Source organism: Oryctolagus cuniculus, chromosome 13 (genome assembly GCF_964237555.1).
Source record: "Oryctolagus cuniculus chromosome 13, mOryCun1.1, whole genome shotgun sequence".
Taxonomy (NCBI): Eukaryota; Metazoa; Chordata; class Mammalia; order Lagomorpha; family Leporidae; genus Oryctolagus; species Oryctolagus cuniculus.
The window spans coordinates 75381768-75403789 of record NC_091444.1 but is presented as its reverse complement, the minus strand read 5'-3'; the positions used below and the strand labels follow the sequence as shown (position 1 = coordinate 75403789).

Sequence of the window (22022 nt, the reverse complement as noted above, 5' to 3'; positions counted from 1 at the left end):
AATTTTAATTGGCTACTTAAAAAGGAACATCAAAGTAATTTATAGAGTTGAAAAAGTGAAACATTGGAAACGTAGCAGTTTCAAAAGCTTTTATCTGCACTGTAGGCCAGTGGTTCTAGCCTGAGAAGCATTTTTTAAAAAATGGGGCTTTCCAGACCCTTGAATCCTTAAAGTGTCGATGTCACCTCTACTGTCATGGTGACAATGGCCCATCTGTCTTGTTTGGGTGCGTTACTTGCTTTCAGCCCTTTCACCTCTTACTCCCAACTCTTTCTGTTGGCTCTCTCCTGTGTCCTGCAAACATACTTAAATCTTTTGCATTCAAAATGTTTAAGGCCTTCCTTTAGCTATTCTTCTCTTGGCCAAGATCTGTACCCCTTCTTTGTTTTACTAACAGGCTTTCTGAAATACCGTTCTCTTGCTTTTGTTTTTTCTTTTCTTTAGTTTTATTCTAATCTTTTTAACCTTCCTTACTCTTTAATCTCTTCCTTCCTTCCTTCCTTCCTTCCTTCCTTCCTTCCTTCCTTCCTTCCCTCCCTCCCTCCCTCCCTCCCTCCCTCCTTTCTTTTTTCTTTTTTTTTGTAATTTTTATTTATTTCAAAGGCAAAGAGATAGAGAAGCAGAGAGCTCTCCCATCCACTAGTTCAACTAGCACAACACCTATAGCTGGACCAGGCCAAAGACAGGAGCGAGAAATCCAATCCAGGTCTCCCATGTTGTTGGCAGAGACCCAATGGCTGGAGCTGTCTTCTCATCAGCTTCCCAGGGTGCACATTAGCCAGAAACTGAAATAGAAAGCAAAGGTGAGACTGTAACCTAGGCACTCAGATATGGGATGTGGGCATCCCAAGCACCTGCTTAACTGTTGTACAAAATGCTCATCCCATAATTTTTCAACAGTAGTTTACAAAGAAGAACATATAAGATGATTATGTGGCACACAGTAGAAAATATTTAACTTCTGTTTATTTTTCTCTAAATTTATTTTTTAAAGCCTTCATTCATATTTGATGCATTTATTTACATTTAATGTATTTAAATATTGATATTCCTTTTCATCAGTAACAGGCACAGATCACTAACATACATGATGTCTGCTGAAGAAGACAAGGAAGTGTGTAGTGTTAAGGGGTTGACTGTAGTCATTCACTTGTTTGCTTTCAGTCTGTAACAATGAGTAACAGCTTATACATGCATAGTCACGCACACTTAGAGGTTGTGTAGATACCCTCATCAAATGGAAAAGTGTCTTTAAAAGATGCTATCCGAAAAGAGTTTGATTGGATATACTGTGCTAATTATAATGTAAGCACAGTTGAACAAGAAAATGGCAGAACTTACTTGTCTAATCTTGGTCCATGTTTGTGGTTAACCAATTTGTGCTTTTAAAATGATTATCTAATCTGATCTGATCTAACAAGGAATTAACCCTGGAATTAGAAATTCTCAATAAAACTCTGAATTAGAATATTCTTTTCTATATTGTTGGTATATAAAACTCTCTGAGATACATAGTGTACCTTGAGAGATTAACCCAGTAAAGGTGTAGGATTAATGAAGATACATTGATAGGAAAATTGAGGTATATATTTACCCAGTTTGGCTCCAGGAAACATGTGTAACCATTCTTGGGCATGGCTAATGTATACTACTCCTGTCTTCTCCTCAAGCCTTGACCTCTTTCTTGAGGTCCAGACTCGTGTGCTCAGTAGCTTGCTGCACAAACTCCACTTCAGAGTCATTACTTCCAAGACAGTCACTTATTTCTTCCATTGACCTGGTTCTCCCCTGTATCTGGATTTCATTAAGTAGCGTCATGATGTGTCTTATTTCTCCCATCAAGCGCCTGGGGGTCCTTGTAAATGCTATTATCTCACCCTCTTCCCAGAAACTCTTCCTAATTCCTGTAATTCTGTCCTAAATGTTACATTTATATTCTTTTCCAATTTGATAGTCCTATTCTAATTTGAATTTCTGGTTTTACAATTACTTACTCTTCCAGTTTAGTCTTCCTCCTTCCTCTGTTCTATCTTCCAGATTGCTGTCAGAGCAATACTTCTGAAAGAGAAATCTGGTTGGTTACTGCTGTATTTAAAAGTCTTCAAATTATTTTGCCTTCCTGCTAAAAATCAAACTCTTGACCATAGCAGATAAGACCTTCCACGAACTATCTTCTGCCCCACAGAACCTTTCTGAACCTAAACCAGTCAACCATTTGTTTCTTCTAGTTTTCTGTGCCTGAAGGATCTCCTCTTCTAATCTGCCTGCTGAACTTCTATCTCTATTAAGGTTTGTTCTATTTCAAATTTTCCTCAACTTCTCCCTGCTACTCCAGTCTAGTTGGATGTTCTTAGTATCCTGTCTGTATTCTGCACTTTTTCATATGGAGTTATCGCACCCACTGGTTAGTAAACAACCTGTGTTTGTGTTCCAAGTTCCAACATAGTAGAGTAGAAGCTGGTTATGCCATCATAACCACAGAAAAGAAGTTTACACAGGGAATTGTTTAAAAAGAAGAAAGATTCATATATGAAAAACCTTGAGCACTTCAAGCTAAGACATAAAGATGTATATTCACCTATTTTTAAATTGAAATTAAGGATGTTTTCTTTAAATGTTGTTTTTTTTTTATTGGAATTTGTTACTTTTCTTCCATAAAGATACTCTAGTATATCATATGATCTCCAGTTTCTGTTTCATTTAATTACAAATTGAAAAAGTAGAAATTAATCAGAGCAGGGTCCCTCTAAATTTTAACTTCTAGTCTTTTTACTTTATCTTTTAAATATATTAACATCATAAAGGCATTGTTTTTCCAGTGATTAGTATATATAAAGTCAAAAGCATTCAATTTAGTTTTTGTTAAGAAGTTAGTGTTTTTATGTGTGTATTTTTTGATTCATTTTTAATTAAGTAACATAAATATAACATGCATCCCTATCAAAAACTAGTTTGAGAACAGCACGACTGATTTTTTTAAGGATGTATTTATTAACTTATTTGAAAGCCAGAGTTACAGAGAGGCATAGGGAGGGAGAGAGAGAGAGAGAGGTCTTCCATCTGCTGGTTCACTCCCCAAATGGCCACAACGGCTTTAGCTGAGCCAATCTGAAGCCAGGAGCCAGGAGCTTCTTCTGGGTATCCCATGCACGTGCAGGGGCCCAAGTCATCTTTCACTGCTTTCTCAGGCCATAGCAGAGAGCTAGATTGGAAGTGGAGCAGCCAGGACTCAAACAAGTGCCCAAATGTAATGCCAGCATCTCAAGCTGGGTCTTTAACCCTCTGTGCCACAGCACTGGCCCTGATTTTTAAGTGTATTTATTTATTTGAGAGACGCAGAGAAGGGGGAAATTCCATCTGCTGGTTCACTCCCCAAATGCCTACAAAGGCGTGTCTGAGATAGGCTAGGAGCGAAGAACTCAACCCAGTTCTCCCACATGGCAGGAACCCAACTAGTTGGGCCCTCACTGCTATCTCCCAGTTTCTGCATTAATAAGAAACTGGATTCGGGAGCGTGTGCTGTGTATCAAACCCTGGCACTCTGACATGGGATATAGATGTCATATAACCTGTGTCTTAACTGCTAGCCCAAACACCCACCCTAGCACAAATGATTTTTGGTAAGCATATAACTCAACTAGTGGTTGCTGATGTATATGAACCTGTTGAAGTATATCTCCACCATTTGTCAACTGAGTGTCAACAGATGGGTTTTAGAGAAAAAAAGAGAACATCAATTAATCCCATGAGTTAGTTAAATTGAGGTTTCAGGGTTTTGATATAGATTAAGCAATTGGTTGCTGTTGTAATTTTTTTAATAATTAATTTATTTCTTTGAAAAGCACAGTTTCAGAGAGGGAGGGATGGGGAGAGAGAGAGAGAGAGAGAAAGAGAGGGAGAGAGGGAGAGAGAGAATCTTCCATCTCTTGGTTCATTCCCCAAATGGCTGCAACAGCCGGAGCTGGGCTGATCTGAAGTCAGGAGCCAGGAAATTCTTCTGGGTCTCCTATGCAGGTGTAGGGTCCTAAGGACTTGAGCCACCTTCCACTGCTCTCCCAGGCCATAGTAGAGAGCTGGATTGAAAGTGGAGCAGCCAGGTCTCTAACTGCCCATATGGGATGCTGGCACTGCAGGCGGTAGTTATACCTGATATGGCACAGTGCCATCCCCACTGTTGTAATTTTTTTGTAATTGATTTTTACAGTTTTACTCATTTTGATATGAGGGAGCAATTTTGGGAGTCACAGTTAACTTTACATTTTTGATTTTTTAAATTTGTACTCTAGTTAAAAAGATTTGAAGATGCTTATAGTAAAAGGCAAATACAAGTTTTATATATGCAAACATTTTCCAGACTCTTCCAATTATATCAGTTTAAAAGGTATTCCTATAAAAAGTGAATTGTTTTTAAATGATTGTGTGCTAACATGCATGATGGTACAAACTAACCGGTAAATTACTGTATTGAAAGTATTGAAAGGCATAGTCAATCCCTGTGGTATGCTACTTAGAGAAGTTATAAAAGCATTTTTTCTAAAAATATTAGTTAGCTTTTTAAAATGTTTTATTTCTCTTCTTTCCTCTCTTCACCTTCTTCTCAGTGTTTTTGTTAGAAACTTTTCTCCTTAAGATATGTGATTATGGCATAAGGCGGCTGATTTAAGCATCTGTTTATCATGCCTGGCTAGACTGAATGTAAAATTTCAATTGAATTACCTCCCAAGAGAGCTTTGAGCTCTTAGGGTAAAACACATCATTTTCTCTTCTTTCCCCTGGGAGTGTCAGCAGAAAGAACTCATCTAAATAGTTTACATGCATTTTGAAAATGTTGTATCTACTGGACTTAGCTTTGTTGTTTGTGGAACATCGCCAATATAAATGGAGTATCTACTTTGCTTGTTAACTCAAGTACAATAGTGTTATATGGTATTACAATATGTGTTTAAGTTGTAGCTGAGTGACTTCTGCTGATAGTTAATTTATAATCAGTTTTCATATTAAATATATTTTCCTCTTAAAAATTTAATTTCGAAACTCAGATGTTTAATCACTTATAATTAAACATTTATTGAGCAATTATTATGTAGATACCCATATATATTATGAAATGCAGATACATATTGTGAATACTTACCTTGCCCCTGTGTACCTTTTTTTTAAATCTCAAGATTGACTTTATTTCCCAATAAGCACAGCTACTTATGTATTTGTTCATAAATGCAAGTACATCATGCACTGAAAAACTTTTTTTTAGGAACTGCTCATCCCCGCTTCAGACAACTAATAGTATCATTTCTCAGCAGAAAAGGCCACACCAACTACAAGGCTTTTTTATTTTTCTTTACCACATGAAAATGTTTTCAGCAACACGTGTACTTTTATCTGTGTTTTAAATTTTTATTTGCTTTTATTTAATTGAAAAGGCAGTGAGACAGAGTCAGAGACACAGAGACGGTGCTCCCATTTGCTGTTTTATTCTCCAAATGCCTGCAACAGCCAGAGCTGAACAAGATCAAAGCCAAGAGCTGGGAATTGATCTCGACTTCCAGTGTGGGTGGCAAGGACCCAACTTCTTGAGCCATTACCTGCCTCCTCTTAGGTGTACATAGCAGGAAGCTGGAATTGCAAGCAACCTGGGCACCCCAAATGTGAGATCTGGGTGTTCCAAGCAGCATTTTAGCTGCTACACCAAATGCCCCACCATAAGAAATAAATTACTGAACAAACTTAAAATATCTGTAAGCAAATTTACTATAGACTGTAGGTCGTACTTAGCATGAGTGATGTCCTGAGGACCTTTCAATTTCATGTAATGTATATACATATATTTTTTCCAAATAAGAAAGCACTGTAAATGTAATTTTCTTTGTTCTACTTTGTTACATAAATTTTGAAAATATAATCAAAAAGCTGAAAAACTGAAGGAAACATGATTGGTTGCTTTGATTTTTTATTTTTCTTCTGTTACAACAAAAATGATAAATTCTAAAGCCACATATAGCATTTTGTAACTTTTTAATGTATTAAAATATTAAATCTTAGCCTGGTAGAATGGAATATATTGCCAGGTTATTAAAATGAACATATTTATCTCTGATTATCACTTATGTAAATTTAGAATGTTTTTTAAAACATTATTTCTTACAAAATCCCTGCAGTATATGAAGGGGCTTCAAAAAGTTCATGGAAAGTTCGTTTTATGAAAAACCTACATGCATGGATTTCACGGGTTTATTTTTTTTTTGCATCAAAACACACTTTGTTTATGTTTTATTTTTCTACAGCCTTCTTGAAGTATCCTTGAATAGCTATGGGTTGATGGGTCAGTTTACTTGTTCACCTCTCAAAGAATCTGTAATAGAAATAAATCTTTATTGTGTCAGTGTATTTTATTAAAATTTATTTTATAAAGGGTTTCAAAATACAATCTGAGTATTTTGATTTGTAGTGATAAGTTAGAATAGGGTTATACTGCAAGAAAGTACTTAATGGGGCCGCCATTGTGGCATAGTGGGTAAAGCCACTGTCTGTGACACCAGCACTCCCTGTTGGCACCAGTTCAAGTCCCAGCTGCTTTACCTCTGATCCATCTTCCTGCTAATGTACCTGGGAAGGCAGCAGAGGATGGCCCAAATACTTAGGCTCCTACACCCACTTGAGTGACCTGGAAGAAGCTCTTGTCTCCTGGCTTCAGTCTGTCCCAGTCTAGGCCATTGCAGCCATTTGGGGAGTGGACCAGCAGATGGAACATCTCTCTCTCTCTCTCTCTCTCTCTCTCTCTCTCTCTCTGTAACCCTGCCTTTCAAGTAGATAAAACAAATCTTTTTAAAAAAAATGATATGCTGGGACTGGTCCTGTGGCATAGTGGGTGAATCTGCCGCCTGCAGTGCTGGCATTCCATGTGGGCGCTGGTTCGAGATCTGGCTGCTCCACTTCCAGTCTGGCTCTCTGCTATGGCCTGGGAAAACAGTAGAAGATGGCCTAAGTCCTTGGGCTCCTGCACCCGCGTGGGAAACCTGGAGGAGGCTCCTGGCTCCTGGCTTTGGATTAGCACAGCTCCGGCCGTCGTAGCCAACTGGGGAGTGAACCAACAGATGGAAGACCTCTCTCTCTCTCTCTGCCTCTGCCTCTGCCTCTCCTTCCCTCTGTGTAATTCTGGCTTTCAGGTAAATAAATAAGTCTTTAAAAATATGCTATATATGCCATTTTTTTTTTTTGAGCCTGGAATTTCATTTGAATCTCTATATGGCTGGCAGGGGCCCAGATACTTGGGCCATCTTCCGCTGCCTTTCCAGGCTCATTAACAAAGAGCAGGATCATAAACAGAGCAGCCAGGACTCAAACCAGCTGTCTGATATGGGGTGTTGGCATCTTAGGTGGCAGCTTAATCCATTGCACCACAATTATGTCCCCCAAAAATATTTTTTTAAAGATTTATTTATTTTTGAAAGCAGAGTTACAGAGAGGCAGAGGCAGAGAGAGAGAGATCTTTCATCTGCTGGTTCACTATCCAAATGGCCGCAATGGTGGAGCTGGATTGATCTGAAGCCAGGAGCCAGGAGCTTCTTCTGGGTCTCCCACACAGGTGCAGGGGCCCACGGACTTGGGCCATCTTCCACTGCTTTCCCAGGCCACAGCACAGAGCTGGATGGGAAGTGGAGCAGCCAGGATTTGAACTTGTGTCCATATGGGATGGCGGCACTGTAGGCGGCAGCTTTACCAACTACGGCACAGCGCCAGCTCTAAGTATTTTTTTTTTAAATCTGTGGCTTTGAATTTGGTTAAGGTTACCTCTCTCTCTCTCTCTCTCTCTCTCTCTCTCTCTCTCTTTTTTAGGTTTTATTTATTTGAAAGGCAGGGTTACAGAGAGAAGAAAGGTGGCGGGAGAGATCTTCCATCCTCTGGTTCACTCCCCAGCTGGCTGCAGCAGACAGGGCTAGAGCAGGTGGAAACCAGGAGGCCAGAGTTTCTTCCAGGTCTCCCATGTTGAGTGCAGGGGTCCAAGCACTTAGACCATCTTCTGCTGTTTTCCCAGGTGCATTAGCAGGGAGCTGGATTGGAAGTGGAGTAGCCACTTCAAGTAGGAAGGACTTGAATGGGCACCCACATGGGAGGTGGGCACTCAGACAGCAGCTTACCCTACTTTGCTGGCCCCTTAAGTTTACCTCTTAAACAATATGTTGCTTTTAAGATCAGATAAACAGGTAAGAGAAGGAGCCATATCTTTTGAAAATTCCCACAGATATTCCTGTGTTGTGACCAGTCAGGAACCCTTCTAGGTTCTTTCCAGTATTTTCCTCTCTGTGCTTTGTATGTTATGTCTCTGGCTTATCTTGCCTTAGCTATTTACATTTCCTCATATCATTGATTGTTTTCCTTTCTTTTTCACTCCTGTAGTAAGATCTGTTGTGGTCACCTCCTTCTCATTGATCCCTTGGCTTTTATATTGTCCTAGTCTATCTGATTTGTGTTCATCAAAGTTATCTCTTTTCTTTGCTCTTCCATGCTCTGCTTCTAAACTCTGTTTTGCTCATATCAACATTTTATCAAATATTCTCAATGCCTATTGGAATCCTTCTTATGTAAATTGATCATTGTAATTAAAATAGCTCCTATTTTACGGGTGGACATTTAGCCTAGCAGGTAAGACACTGTGAACCCACATCAAAATGCCTGGATGAAGTCCCTGCTGTGGTTCCAATTCCAGCTTGCTGCTTATGTGTACCCTACGAGGCAGCAGTTGATAGCTCAAGTAACTGGATCCTGCCTCCAGTGTTGGAGAATTAGATGGAATTCCCAGCTCCTGATTTCAGCTGTCCTGAAACTTTTTTTTTTTTTTAAAGATTTATTGGAAAGGCAGTGTTAGAGAGGGGAGATAGAGATTGAGATCTTCATCCACTGGTTCATTCCCCAAATGGCTGCAACAGCTGGGGTTAGGCCAGGCCAAAGCCAGCGACCAGGAGTTTCATCCATGTCTCCCATGTGGGTGCAGGAACTCAAAGACCTGAGCCATCTTCTGCTGCTTTCCTGGATGCATTAGCAGGGAGCTGGATTGGAAATGCAGCAGCTGGGACTTGAACCTGTGCCCATAGAGGATGCTGGCATTGCAGGTGATGGCTTAACCCATTATGCCACAATGCCAGCCCCAATAAATAATCCTTAAAAATAACATCTCTTTTAGCATTTCTGTTTACCCTATACATATATAATCATCTTTCTCAAAAGAACTCTTTTATTAAAAAAATAAAAAAGACAGAGTCAGTCTATGTCTCTCTTCCTAGTCTTTAATGTCTTTATCAGCAGAGTGAGTACAAAATCCAAATTACCGACATAGTAATCCTCTTCCCTGTATCATCAAAGGAACTGCACATTTTTTATTATTACAAAAATTATCCTTTTTGTTTTCTGTCTTTATGTTGTCTTACAGTAAAGTGTCAATTGACAATTAGCAGTTCTAGTCAAAGCAGTGGTCCAGTGCTGCAGTTATTCTTTATATTTGACTTTAGAGTACAGCACATTTTAAAAACTTTTCCTCTCCCTAACAGATCAGCAGTGAGTCAGCCCTCAAGGGAAACATTGATTAGAAATATGAAAATGTTTGAAATATGAAAATATAAAAAATAAGGTAAAAAAGTATTATAAAGAAAATAAAAATCAAAGCCTACCAAATGAAAATTGCCAATATGTCTCAATGCTGTTTGGTTTCAAGTAGTTAGGTTTCTAAAGTGGAAAGGTGGTATCTGCTCAGCATAGCAAATGTAGTGTGGTATATAAGTGATATAGTTGATTCGTGATGATGACTAGACATTGAACTGTTGAAAGTAGAACAGTGATTTTCCTATTGGTCAGTGTTTTAAATTGGAGTTCATTTTGATAGAAACCTGTTTTATCTTAATTTATTCAGTTAACTTTTATTGAACACTTAACTATAAATGCCAAATCACCTATGAAAATTTTATGTACATTTATTGACACTATAAAAAATCAAATACTTGGGTTTGTTTTTTCCTTTTCTTTAAAAAAATGTTTTTATTTATTTGAAAGGCAGAGTGAGAGAGAGATCTTGAACCCACTGATTCTTTCCCCAAGTTGCTGCAATGGGTAATGGCGGGGGCTGTGCCAGGCAGAAGCCAGGAGCCTGGAATTCCATGCAGGTCTCCCATGTGTGTGGCAGGGGTCCAAGCACTGGAATCATCTTCCTCTACTTTCCCAGGCATATTTCACAGGGAGCTGGATCTGAAATGGAGCAGCCGGGACTCCAGCCAACACTCATGTGATGCTAGTATTGCTGGTGACTGCTTAACCTGCTGTGCCACAGTGCTGGCCCAGTTTATTTTTTTCTTAGATGATGTTTCTTTTTCTTTCCCTTTTTTTTTTTTTTTTTTTTTTTTTTAAGATTTCATATATTTGTTTGAGAGGCAGAGTTACAGACAGAAGGAGAGAGAGAGAAAGAGAGAGATCTTCCATCCTCTTGCCCAAATGGCCACAATGGCCAGAGCTGATCCGAAGCCAGGAGCCAGGAACTTCCTCTGGGTCTCCCACGTGGGTGCAGAAAGGTGCAGGAGCCCAAGCACTTGGGCCATCTTCCACTGCTTTCCCAGGCCATATTCAGAGAGCTGGGTCAGAAGCGGAGCAACTGGGATATAAACTCAAATGGGATGCTAGTGCCACAGGCAGAGGCTTAACCTCCTACACCGCAGCATTGGCCCCTGGAAGATTTTTTTAATAGGCTAGAATCTATGTAAGATGTTATTTAAATATGATGTGAGTGGTGTTTTGACTGAAGGTACCTCTTCTTTTGCTCTATATTAACACCCTCTTTTCTCAAGTTGTCTTCAAAGTACATTCAAATTAGGATCTGTTGCCCTTGAAATATTTTCATTTTTATTTGATATTCTTTCAAGCCTCTGCCCTTTTTTTGAATGGTTAAATCTTAATTAGGGCCATCTTGTACTGCTTTCCCAGGCCACAGCAGAGAGCTGGATTGGAAGTGGAGCAGCCAGGACTAGAACCAGCGCCCATACGGGATGCTGGCACTGCAGGCGGTGGCTTTACCTGTTACACCACAAAGCCGGCCCCTGGGATCAGTTTCTTTGATGACTTCTTTATGGTGAGCCCTGAGCTCCTTGTTTTATTTCCCACTTAGACGTCTGAACATGAGGCAGTTATTTTTCTCAGTTATTTCAACCTTTTTGGAAAATTACATAATGCAGCTGTAATTGCTTCACTTTCCTACTAAATTTAGACTTTTTCTCCAGAAGCCAGCAGACCTTACTTTTTTCTTAGACATCCTACAGCTGTTAAGCGTTTTTGAAGGAAGACAATGCTTTCCTTGAGATCAGTATATTCCATTTTCTTATTGACTTCATTTTCCTGGCACCAGTCGACTTGTCCAGACACATCCAAACTGACAGGGTGTTATAGATATGACTTTTGATCATGACTCTAAGAGTTTTATTTAAAATAAGAAGGAAAAGAGGTAAAATCAGAGGGTTCCACATTGAATCTTTGTAAATTACATCATGATTCTAATTTAAAAGTACATGGATTTTGGAATGAGGAATTTTTTCTTTTTCTTTGTAAGATTTACTTATTTACATGAAGGCAGAGTTAGAGGAAAAGACACAGAGAGAGATCTTTCATCCACTGGTTCACCCCCCAAAATGGCCACAACAGCCAAGACTGGACCAGGTTAAAGCCAGGACTCGGGAACTCCATCCAGGTCTCTCATTTGGGTGGCAGGGGCCTAAGCACTTGGGTCATTTTCTGATGCTTTCCCAGATGTATTGACAGTGAGCTGGATGAGAAGTAGAGCAGCCAGGTTCTCCAGCTGGTACCTATACGCAATACCAGTGTTGTAAGTGGCAGCTTAACCCACTACACCACAGTGCCAACACCTGGAGTGAGGCTTTCCATTTGTGCTTTTTTCCCACTCTTTGTGTGGCCTACAAAGTTATAGAACCTATGCTTTTTCATCTGTAAGATAGTGTTGACATGAAGATAGAGTGAGATAATTTGCATAATTCTTCTGGCATGTAGTAGGCATTTACAGATATTAGTGTTCCTGGTTCCTTATCCCTGCTCATAGTTAACATGTAATAAGAAATAATAATATATTCAATAAATACTATAGCTAGAGCCCTGAATGCTCCACTTTGAGTCCTAGCTGCTCCACTTCCTACCCAGCTCCTGGAACAGCAGCAGCTCCTGGAACAGTTAATGCTCCTGGAACAGCAGCAGAAGATGGCCCAAATGCCTGGCCCCCTGAACTTATATGGGAGACCTGGAAGAACTCCTGGTTCCTGGCTTCAGATCTGCCCAGTTAATGACTACTGCAGCCATTTGGGAAGTGAACCAGCGGATGGAAGCTCTCTCTCTCTCTCTAACTCACTCTCTGTCTCTGTTTCTCTGTCTTTCAAATAAATCTTAAAAAAAAAAAATGAGTAGAGGAAGTAAGAAGTAGAATAATACATTAGGGGAAGAAGCAAAAATGAGTGATTGTAGTTGAAGGTAGTTTTTACATGTGTGGCTGCTGATGGGTCCTTGTGTATTACAACAGCCAAGGGCCAGGGCTGGGCCAAGATGAGGCCTGCAAACTACAGATCAGCCTGGATCTCCTATGTGCGTGATAGGAGCCCAACCACTGAGCCGTCATTGCTGCCTCCCAGGTTGCACATTAGCAGGAAGCTGGAATCAGGAGCAGAGCCAGGATTCGGACCCAGGCATTTCTCTATGTGATGTGGATGTCCCAAGCAGTGGGTTAACCACTGTGCCAAATGCCAACACCTGTACTTGAAAAATCTTTTTCTTTTCTGAACCTCAGTATGCTACCAGTGTTTTCTCTCTAGAAAATTTAGATTCTTCCCTTCATACTTATGTTTTAAAATTTCACCATGATTTTCCTTCATCTGAGTTTGTTTTTCATTCGTATTATTACTGGACAGTTGTGGAATCTTTCAATCTGGTAATTCATGCTTTTCTTTTTGGAAGTTTTCTTATTTTATTTTCTCAGCTCTAGAAATCTATCTGTGTCTCCCATGTGGGTGACAGGGATCCAACCTCTTGAATCATCATTGCATCCCCTGTATTTCCAAAAATCTGGAAAACAAAGAAAATCTATGTCCTTGGGAAGCTTCCAGTTCTGTTGATAATAACAAGAGGAAAAAAATAGAAAAGCCTAAATGTTAAACAGAAAGAATCTTACTATATAAGTGAATTATTTATATGATACACTATTAAGTGCTCATTAAATAAACCGTGTTTTTGAAAATTAATTACTTAGAGATATGCTTTGTGTAAATGTTAAAATAGAATATAAGCTGTTTAGTATAATTCCATTTATATAAGAAAATACAAATTGGCATGGAAAATATTAAAAGAAAATGTAAATCCCATTATTAATAGTGCTTTCTTTAAATTCCAGTCTTTTAAAGAAAAGATTTATTTATTTGAAACACAGAGAGAGATCTTCCATCTGCTGGCTCACTCCCCAGCTGGCTGGGATTGGGCCAGGCCGAAGCCAGAAGCCTTCTACTCCATTCATGGCTCCTACATGGGCTTCAGGGGTCCAAGCACTTGGGCCATTTTCCACTGCTTTCCTAGGTGCATTAGCAGGGAGCTGGATCAGAAGTGGAGCAGCCAGGACTCGAATCAGTGCCCATATGTGATCCTGGCTTCATAGGCGGTAGTTTAACCTGTTGCACTACAACACTAACCCCATAAATCCCAATGTTAACAGTGCTTTCTTTTCTAGATTACTGTATTTGGAGATTTTTAAAGAAAAGTATCTTCTGGACAGCAATTAGCATTGTTTTTTTTCCCCTCATTTTCTTCAGTTACCATATCAACTGCAGAGCTGATCATCTAGGTACTATTTTATGACTTCAAAAGGAACTAAGAAGATAGCTAGAAACATTGCAGTGCTGGCATGGTTGAAAATTTTTATGCCACTGTGACTTGGCATATGAAATCCAGTTGCAGAAGAACGTAGAAAGTTGTAGAAAGATTCTGTCTTTTCAATACTACATAAATATTTTATTTGTATAAAGGTTTTCATTTATGAGACATATTAAAAGAGCAATTTTCCCAATTTTCAGGGAAATTATGTAAGAAAGAAATAGGATAATGTTTGCTTTTAAATTACTCCTTTATAGAAGTTTTTGTTCTTGGCTGGCGCTGCGGCTCACTAGGCTAATCCTCCGCCTTGCGGCGCTGGCACACCGGGTTCTAGTCCCGGTTGGGGCGCCGGATTCTGTCCCGGTTGCCCCTCTTCCATGCCAGCTCTCTGCTGTGGCCAGGGAGTGCAGTGGAGGATGGCCCAAGTGCTTGGGCCCTGCACCCCATGGGAGACCAGGATAAGTACCTGGCTCCTGCCATTGGATCAGCATGGCGCGCCAGCCGTGGCGGCCATTGGAGGGTGAACCAATGGCAAAAGGAAGGCCTTTCTCTCTGTTTCTCTTTCTCTCACTGTCTGCTCTGCCTGTCAAAAAAAAAAAAAAAGTTTTTGTTCTTTATGTTTCATATTAAGGAAATAAAATTTTGATTAAAAGCATATAAATTTTATCAAACTTAACAGGAAATCATAAAACTTTTCTTTAATCATAACAGATTAGTCACAGAATAATTCACATGTAGGTTGCCATATTAATCTCTAGAATTATTTTTTTTTTAATTTTTGTTTAATACTTAATGGTTGTGGCTGGTGCTGTGGCTCACTAGGCTAATCCTCCGCCTGCGGAGCCGGCACCCTGGGTTCTAGTCCCAGTCAGGGCGCCGGATTCTGTCCCGGTTGCTCCTCTTCCAGTCCAGCTCTCTGCTCTGGCCTGGGAGGGCAGTGGAGGATGGCCCAAGTCCTTGGGCCCTGTACCCGCATGGGAGACCAGGAAAAGCACCTGGCTCCTGGCTTCGGATCGACGCAACGCACTGGCTGTAGCAGCCACTTGGGGGGTGAACCAACGGCAAAAGCAAGACCTTTCTCTCTGTCTTTCTCTCTCACTGTCTAACTCTGCCTGTCAAAAAAAAAAAAAAAAAAAAAAAGAAAGAAAGAAAGAAAAAAGAAAAACACTTAATGGTTGTACATTTTTATGGGGTGCAGTGTAATATTTCAGCACATGCCTTCAATATGAACTCATCAAATCAGATAATTAGCATTTTAATTTTCTTTTCATTTTGTTACGTTTGGAGCCTATGAACTCTTTTAGTTCTTCATAAATATACTATTTTGTTTACAAAACTTATTGTGAACTCTAGTCAACCCATTATGCTGTGGCACACTAGAATTTATTCCTTCTAACTGTATTTTGGTACCCATGATCCTACCTCCCTCTGTGCCCTCTCCCTTCCACCCTTCTCAGCCTCTAGTAGTTCACTATTCTACGTTCATATTGACCACTGTTGACTTCCACTGAAAAAGTGTGAGAGACAGCACTTTGCATTTCTCTTTCTGTGTCTGGTTTATTTCACTTAATATGATGACCTCCAATTCCATTCATTTTGCCACAAATAACGTAACTGCATTCTTTTTATGGCTGAATAATATTCCATTGTTTATATATATGTGTGTATATATATATATCTCACATTTTATTTATCCTTTCATCTTATGAGATACATATTGGTTGATGCCATATTTAGGCTTTTGTGACTAGTGCAACAATAGACATAGGCATGCAGGTATCTCCTTGATATCACTGATTTCATTTCCTTTGACTATATATCCAGAACTGGGATAATTATATCATATAATTAATCTTTTTCTTTTTTCGAAGAACAATCTTTCTGTTCTCCATGATAGCTGCACTAACTTACATTCCCAACAACAGTGTATAAAGGTTCTCTTTTTTCCACATCCTTGACAGCGTTTATTTTTGTGTTTCTTTTTTTATAATTACCACTCTAATTTGTGTAAGATGATATCTCATGGTGATTTTGATTTGCATTTCCCTGAGGGCTAGTGATATTGAACAATTTTTTACATTTTTATATTTCTTTTGAAAAATGTCTATTCAGAGCTTTTGCTCATTTCTTAATTTGGGTTGTCTATATTTTTTTGTTGAGTTTTTTGAATTCCTTATATATTCTGGAAATTCTTTGTCAGATGCCTAGTTTTTCATATATATCCCCCCATTCTATAGGTTGTCTCTTAACTCTTGATTTATTTTTCTTTGTGGTGCACACGATTTTTTATTTCCTGTGCTTGTGGATCTTATCCCCAAAATGATTGCTTCTGTTGATGTCTTCAAATGTTTGTCCTGTGTTTTCTTCCAGTAGTTTCATAATTCCAGGTTTTAAATCCATTTTGAGTTAATTTTTGTGTAGTGTGAGAGGTAAGAGGAGAGGGGCCTGTCAAGCTTCAGTCTTCTGAATATGGATATCTGATTTCTCAGCACCATTTATTTAAAGGGCTATGCTTTCTTTAATGTATGTTTTTGGCATATTTGTCAAAAATCAGTTGACTGAGATGCATCAGTTTATTTTTAGGATCTCTCTGTTTTGTTCCATTGGTGAATATGTCTGTTTTTATGCCAGTACTGTGCTATTCTGGTTACTATAGTTCTGTTGTATGTTTTGAAATCAGATATTGTGATGCCTCCAGATTGTTCCAATATTGCTTTGACTATTTGGGGTCTTTTTTACTTCCATGTGAATTTTAGCATTCTTTTTTGCTAATTCTGCGAATTGGTATTTTGATAAGCATTGCATTGAATCTGTAGATTGTTTGGGGTAGTATAGATATTTTAACAATTTCTTTTTTTAAATTAAGTATTTTATCTGAAAGAGTTAGAGATTGAGGGAAAGACAGAGAGAAAGCTTCCATCCGCTGATTGACTCCCCAAATAGCTGTAGTGAATGGAGCTGGGCCGGTCCAAAGCCAGGAGCTAGGAGCTTCTTTAGGGTCTCCTTCATGGGTGCAGGGTCTCAAGAATTTGGGCCATCTTCCACTGTTTTCTCAGCCAGGCATATTAGCAGGGAGCTGGATCAGTGGAGCAGTCGAGGCATGAACTGGTGCCCATACAGGATTTTGGCACAGCAGGCCTCAGCTTTACCCACTAAGCCACTGTGCTGGCCCCAACAATTTCTTACAATACACGAACATGGGAGGCCTTTACATTTTTGTGTGTGTATCTTCAATTTCTTTTCTTGTTGTTGTTAAAGATATTTTTGAAAGACAGAGAGAGACAGAGGCAGAGAGAGAGAGAGATGGCTTTTTCTGTTTGTATTGAGATGATTGGTCAAATTTTTGTTCTTCACTTCTGCTAAGATGATCTGTTACATTTATTGATTTGTGTATGTCGAACCATCCTAGGATAAATTCCATTTGCTCAGTATGATCTTTGTAATGTGCTTACTGGTATTTCGTTGATAATTTTTGCATCTACATTGGTCAGGGATTTTGGTCTATAGCTTTCCTTTTGTTGTATCCTTGTCTGGTTTTGGTGTTGGGGTAATGCTGGCCTTGTAGAATACATTTGGAAGAGTTTCCTCTGAAATTTTTAGGGTAATTTTAGAATAATTGGTGTTAGCTCTTCTTTAAAGGTTTGGTAAAATTAAGCATTGAAGCCATCCAGCTTTGGCTTTTCCTATTTGAGAGACATTTTAAAAAAAGATTTATTTATTTGAAAGGTAGGATAACTGAGAGGGAGAGACAGAGAGAGAGATTTTTCATCTGTTGGCTCACCTCCAAACAGCCACAATGGTTGGGGCTGGGCCAGACCACAGTCAGGAGCCTGGAACTCCATCTAGGGGGGCAGGGGCGCCAGGAGTTGGGCCATCTTCCTCTGCTTTCCTAGGCATATTGGCTGAGAGCTGTATTGGAAGCCGAGCAGCCAGGATTGAACCCATGTTTCCAATATGGTGCTAGAAGTGGCAGCTTAACCCAATATGCAATAGCATTGGCCCCAGTTTTGACCACTGATTCAATCTTATTATTCATGGTTGGTCTATTCAGGTTTTCTGTCTCTTCAGTGTTCAATTTTGGGAGGTTATATGCGTCCAGAAGTTGATCATTCCTTCTTGGTTTTCCAAGTTATTGGCATATAGTTGTTCATAATAGTCGCTAATGATCCTTTGTATTTCTCATCTTTGTTTCTATTTTTTGAGTTCCCCCTGCCGTGTGTGTGTGTGTGTGTGTGCGTGTGAGAGAGAGATACTTAGCTATATTAACAGAGTGTTAAGATTTGTCAGTTTTTTCTTTTCAAAAAACCAATTTGTAGCAGGCTTTTAACTCATATTCCATATTGAAGTGCCTGCTTTCATACCTGGCTCTGCTCTTGACTCCAGCTTCCTGCTCCAACAGACCCTGAGAGATGAAGTTGATGGTTCAAGTAAATGGATTCCTACCAGCAGGTGGGAGACCTGGATTGAGTTCCTGGCTCCCAACTTTGGTCTGGCCCACTCTCAGCTGTTGCAGGCATTTGGGAAATGAGCTAGCAGATGAGAATTCTCTCTCTACATAAACAAACAATTAAGAATTTTAAAAAGATAACACAATCCTTCCTCTTTGGCCTTTTGAATTAGGTTTTGGTTTCAATTTTTCATTTATGAATGCTGTGATCTTTGTTATTTCCTTTCTTCCCTCTAATTTTAGTTTTTTTTTTTTTTTATTTTTTTTTTTTATTTTTTTTTTTTTTTATTTTCTAGGTCCTTGAGATGCATTGTTGGTTATTTGAAAGCTTTTTTTTTTTTTTTAATGCAGGTGCTTACTGCTCTAAGTTTCTCTCTTAGTACTGCTTTAGCTATGTCCTATAAGTTTTGGTACGTTGTATTTACATTTTTATTTGTGTCAACATTTTTTTATTTCTTCAGTTACCCTTAGTTCATTCAGCAGCATGTATTTGTATAATTCCTGAAGTTTCTCTTGTTGATTGCCCATTTTTCATTCTGGTCAAAAAGATATATGATTTCAGTTTTTGTATTTGTTGAGACCTCTTTTGTGGCCTAATATATGACCTATGCTAAGCAATGTTCTGTGTGCTGTTGAAAAGAATGTGTATTCTGCAGCTGTTGGATGAAATGTTCTGTAAATGTTAACCCCATGTGGTCTACAGTTTGGTTTAACTCGTGTCTTGGTTGATTTTTTTTTTTTTTGGTCTAGATAATCTCTCCATTGATGAATGTGAGGTTTTGAAGTCCCCTGCTGTTACTGTATTAAAATGTATCTATCCCTTTACATTTAATGTTTGCTTTATAAAATTAGGTGCTCTGGCATTAGGTATGTCCACAAATAAATTTATAAAATTTATAATTACTCTATCTTCTTGTTGAATTGATCTTTTTATCATCATATACGGACTTTCTTTGTGTCTTTATTTTTTCTTAAAGTCTATTTTGTCTGATGTTAGGATAGCTATCCTGCTGACTCTTGGTTTCAGTCTTTATGGAATCTCTTTTTCTACCTTTTCCTTTTCAATTTGTTTGTCTGTACTAGTAAAGCGAGATTCTTATAGTCAGCACCTATCATTGGGTCTTGTTTTTTTTAATCCATTTGGCTAATCTGTATCTTTTAGGTAAGGAATTAAATCTATTTACAGTAAAGGTTTTTATTTTTAATTTTTTTAAAAAATTTACTTATTTATTTTGAAAGGCAGGGTGATAGAGAGAGGGAGGGACAGTGAGAAAGATCTTCCATCTGCTTATTTACTCACCAAATGGCTGCAATAGCCAGAGCTGGTTCAGCCTGAAGCCAGCAGCCCAGAATTCCATCCAGGTCTCCCATGAGTATAGCAGGGACCCACTACTTGGGTAATCTTCCACTGCTTTCCCAGACACATTAGCAGGAAGCTGGACTGGAACTGGAGCAGCTGGGACTTGCACTGACTCTCTGATATGGGATGCTGTTGTCACAGGCAGCAGTTTAACCTCTTGCCAGTGCAAGGTTTTTATGTTTTATTTTTATTTTTTTCCTCCTTTATCTTTAGGATATCCTTTGTTCTTCCTCTCTTGTTCATCTTTGTGGTTTGGTGGTTTACTGTATTGATAAGGTTTGATTCTTTTCTCATTTGTGTATCTGCTCTTCTAGTGGATTTTATACTTTCATTTGTTTTCAATTATAGTTACCTTTCTTTTGTTTCTGGATATAGGACCCCCCCTTAAGCATCTTTTTGTAAGAAAGACTGGTGGTAATAAATTCTGTATTTTTGCTTGCCTTGAAAGTCTTTAATTCTCTTCCAATTCAGAAGTATAAGTTAGCTAGGTGTAGTATTCTTGGCTGGCAGGAATTTTTTTTTTTTTTTAAGAACTTGGAATATGTTATTCCATCCCCTCCTGGCCTATAAGGTTTCTGATAGGTAACCTTCTGTTAATCTAATGGAGATTCCTTTAAATGTAACTTTGTACTTTCATCTTTGTTTTCAGAATTCTCTCTGTGTATTATGCTTTTGACAGTTTGACTATATGTTGTGATGAGGATCTTTTCTGCTCATATCTAGGGATCCTGTGGGCCTCCTGTACCCAGAGGTCCTAACTGTCCCACAGCTGGGGAAGCTTTTACTTCATTTGGATAGGTTTTCTGTGCCTTTTCCTTTTGCTTTCCATTTTGGAACCTCCACAATTCAAGATCTGTTCAGTTATTGTCCCGAAGGTCTCAGAGCTGTCTTCATTTCTTTCTTTCTTTTCTTTTTAATATCTAGAGTGTTTCCTGTGACCTGTATTTGAATTCATATTCTTTCTTCTGTTTCATTTAGTCTGTTCTTGAGGCTTTCCATTGTATTTCTTAAAGACTGTTTGTTTGAAAGGCAGAATGATAGGGAAAGCTACATCTTTCATCTGCTGGTTCACTCCCCAGATTTGCCACAGTCAGGGTGGGGCTATGCCCAAACCAGGAAATCCATCTGGATCTCCCACAGAGGTGGCAGAATCCAAGTACTTGAGCGATTACTTACTACCTACAAGGCATTCTGATATAGGATGTGGGTGTCCCACGTGGTAGCTTAACCTGCTGTCATGGTGCCATCCCGCAATTATCTTTTTTAATTGGGTTTTTATTTTTTCATTGAGCTCTTCATTTCCAACATTTTTGTTTGATTGTTTTTCAAGATCTCTAAGACTGGAGCTGGCATTGTGACGTAGCAGGTATAGCTACTTCCTGTGACACTGGCATCCCATATGGCTGGCTTAGCCCTGGCCATTACAGCCATCTGGGGAGTGAACCAGCATATAGAAGATATCTCTCTCTCTCTCCCCCTCCCTCCCTTTTTCTCCCTCCTTTCCTTCCTCCCTCTCTCTCCCCTCCCCCTCTCCCCCTCTCTCCCTCTCTCCTTCCCTCCTTCCCTCCTTCCCTCTTCCTCTGTTGCTGTAACTCTTTTAAATAAATAAATCTTTTTTAAAAAGATCTAATTCTTCACTGACTTTTTCATTCATATTATATATAGTTTTCCTGATTTTGTATCTCATTGAATTTCCTTGTATTCATTCTTTTGAATTCTTTATCTGTTGCTTCATGAGTAAACTTTTCTTTGGAGTCTGTTGACTGTGTTGCTCTGGGGGCATCATTTTGTCTTACCTTTTCATACTTCTTGTGTCCCTGTGTTGATAGTTGTGCATCTGGGGGATCAGTAGTCTCTACTGATTTTATTTCTTTTTTAATTTTTATATATTTATTTGAAAGGCAGAGAGAGATGAGATCTCCTATCTCTTGGTTCACTCCCTCGGATGCCTGCAACAAGCAGGGCTGTGTCACATGGAAACTAGGAGCCTGGAACTCAATCTTTGTCTTCCACGTGGGTGGCAGGGACCCAACTACTTGAGTGAATCTGCTGCTTCCTGGGGTGCACACTAGAAGAAAGCTAGAATCAGAAGTAGAGCCACAGGGCTGGTGCTGTGGCATAGTGGGTAAAGCCGTTGCCTGCAGTGCCAGCATCCCATATGGGCGCTGATTCAAGTCACGGATGCTCCACTTCTGATCCAGCTCTCTGCTGTGGCCTGGGAAAGCAGCGGAAGATGGCCCAAGTCCTTGGGCCCCTGCACTCACACAGGAGACTTGGAAGAAGCTCCTGCTTCCTGACTTCGGATTAGCGCAGCTCCGG

At 39.3% G+C, this 22022-nt stretch overlaps 1 protein-coding gene and 1 long non-coding RNA gene across 4 annotated transcripts in view; one reads left to right on the top strand and one right to left on the bottom strand.

The window, feature by feature from the left end:
- The window catches only part of TAF3 (TATA-box binding protein associated factor 3), a 211643-nt gene that overhangs the window by 64025 nt on the left and 125596 nt on the right, over positions 1-22022 (top strand). The gene's annotated exons all lie outside the window — the stretch shown is intronic.
- LOC127483587 (uncharacterized) lies at positions 561-2122 on the bottom strand. Its single transcript, XR_007910020.2, has 2 exons — positions 1995-2122; positions 561-785 (listed from the first exon to the last, which is right to left on the bottom strand). It is a non-coding gene; the product is annotated as an uncharacterized lncRNA (long non-coding RNA).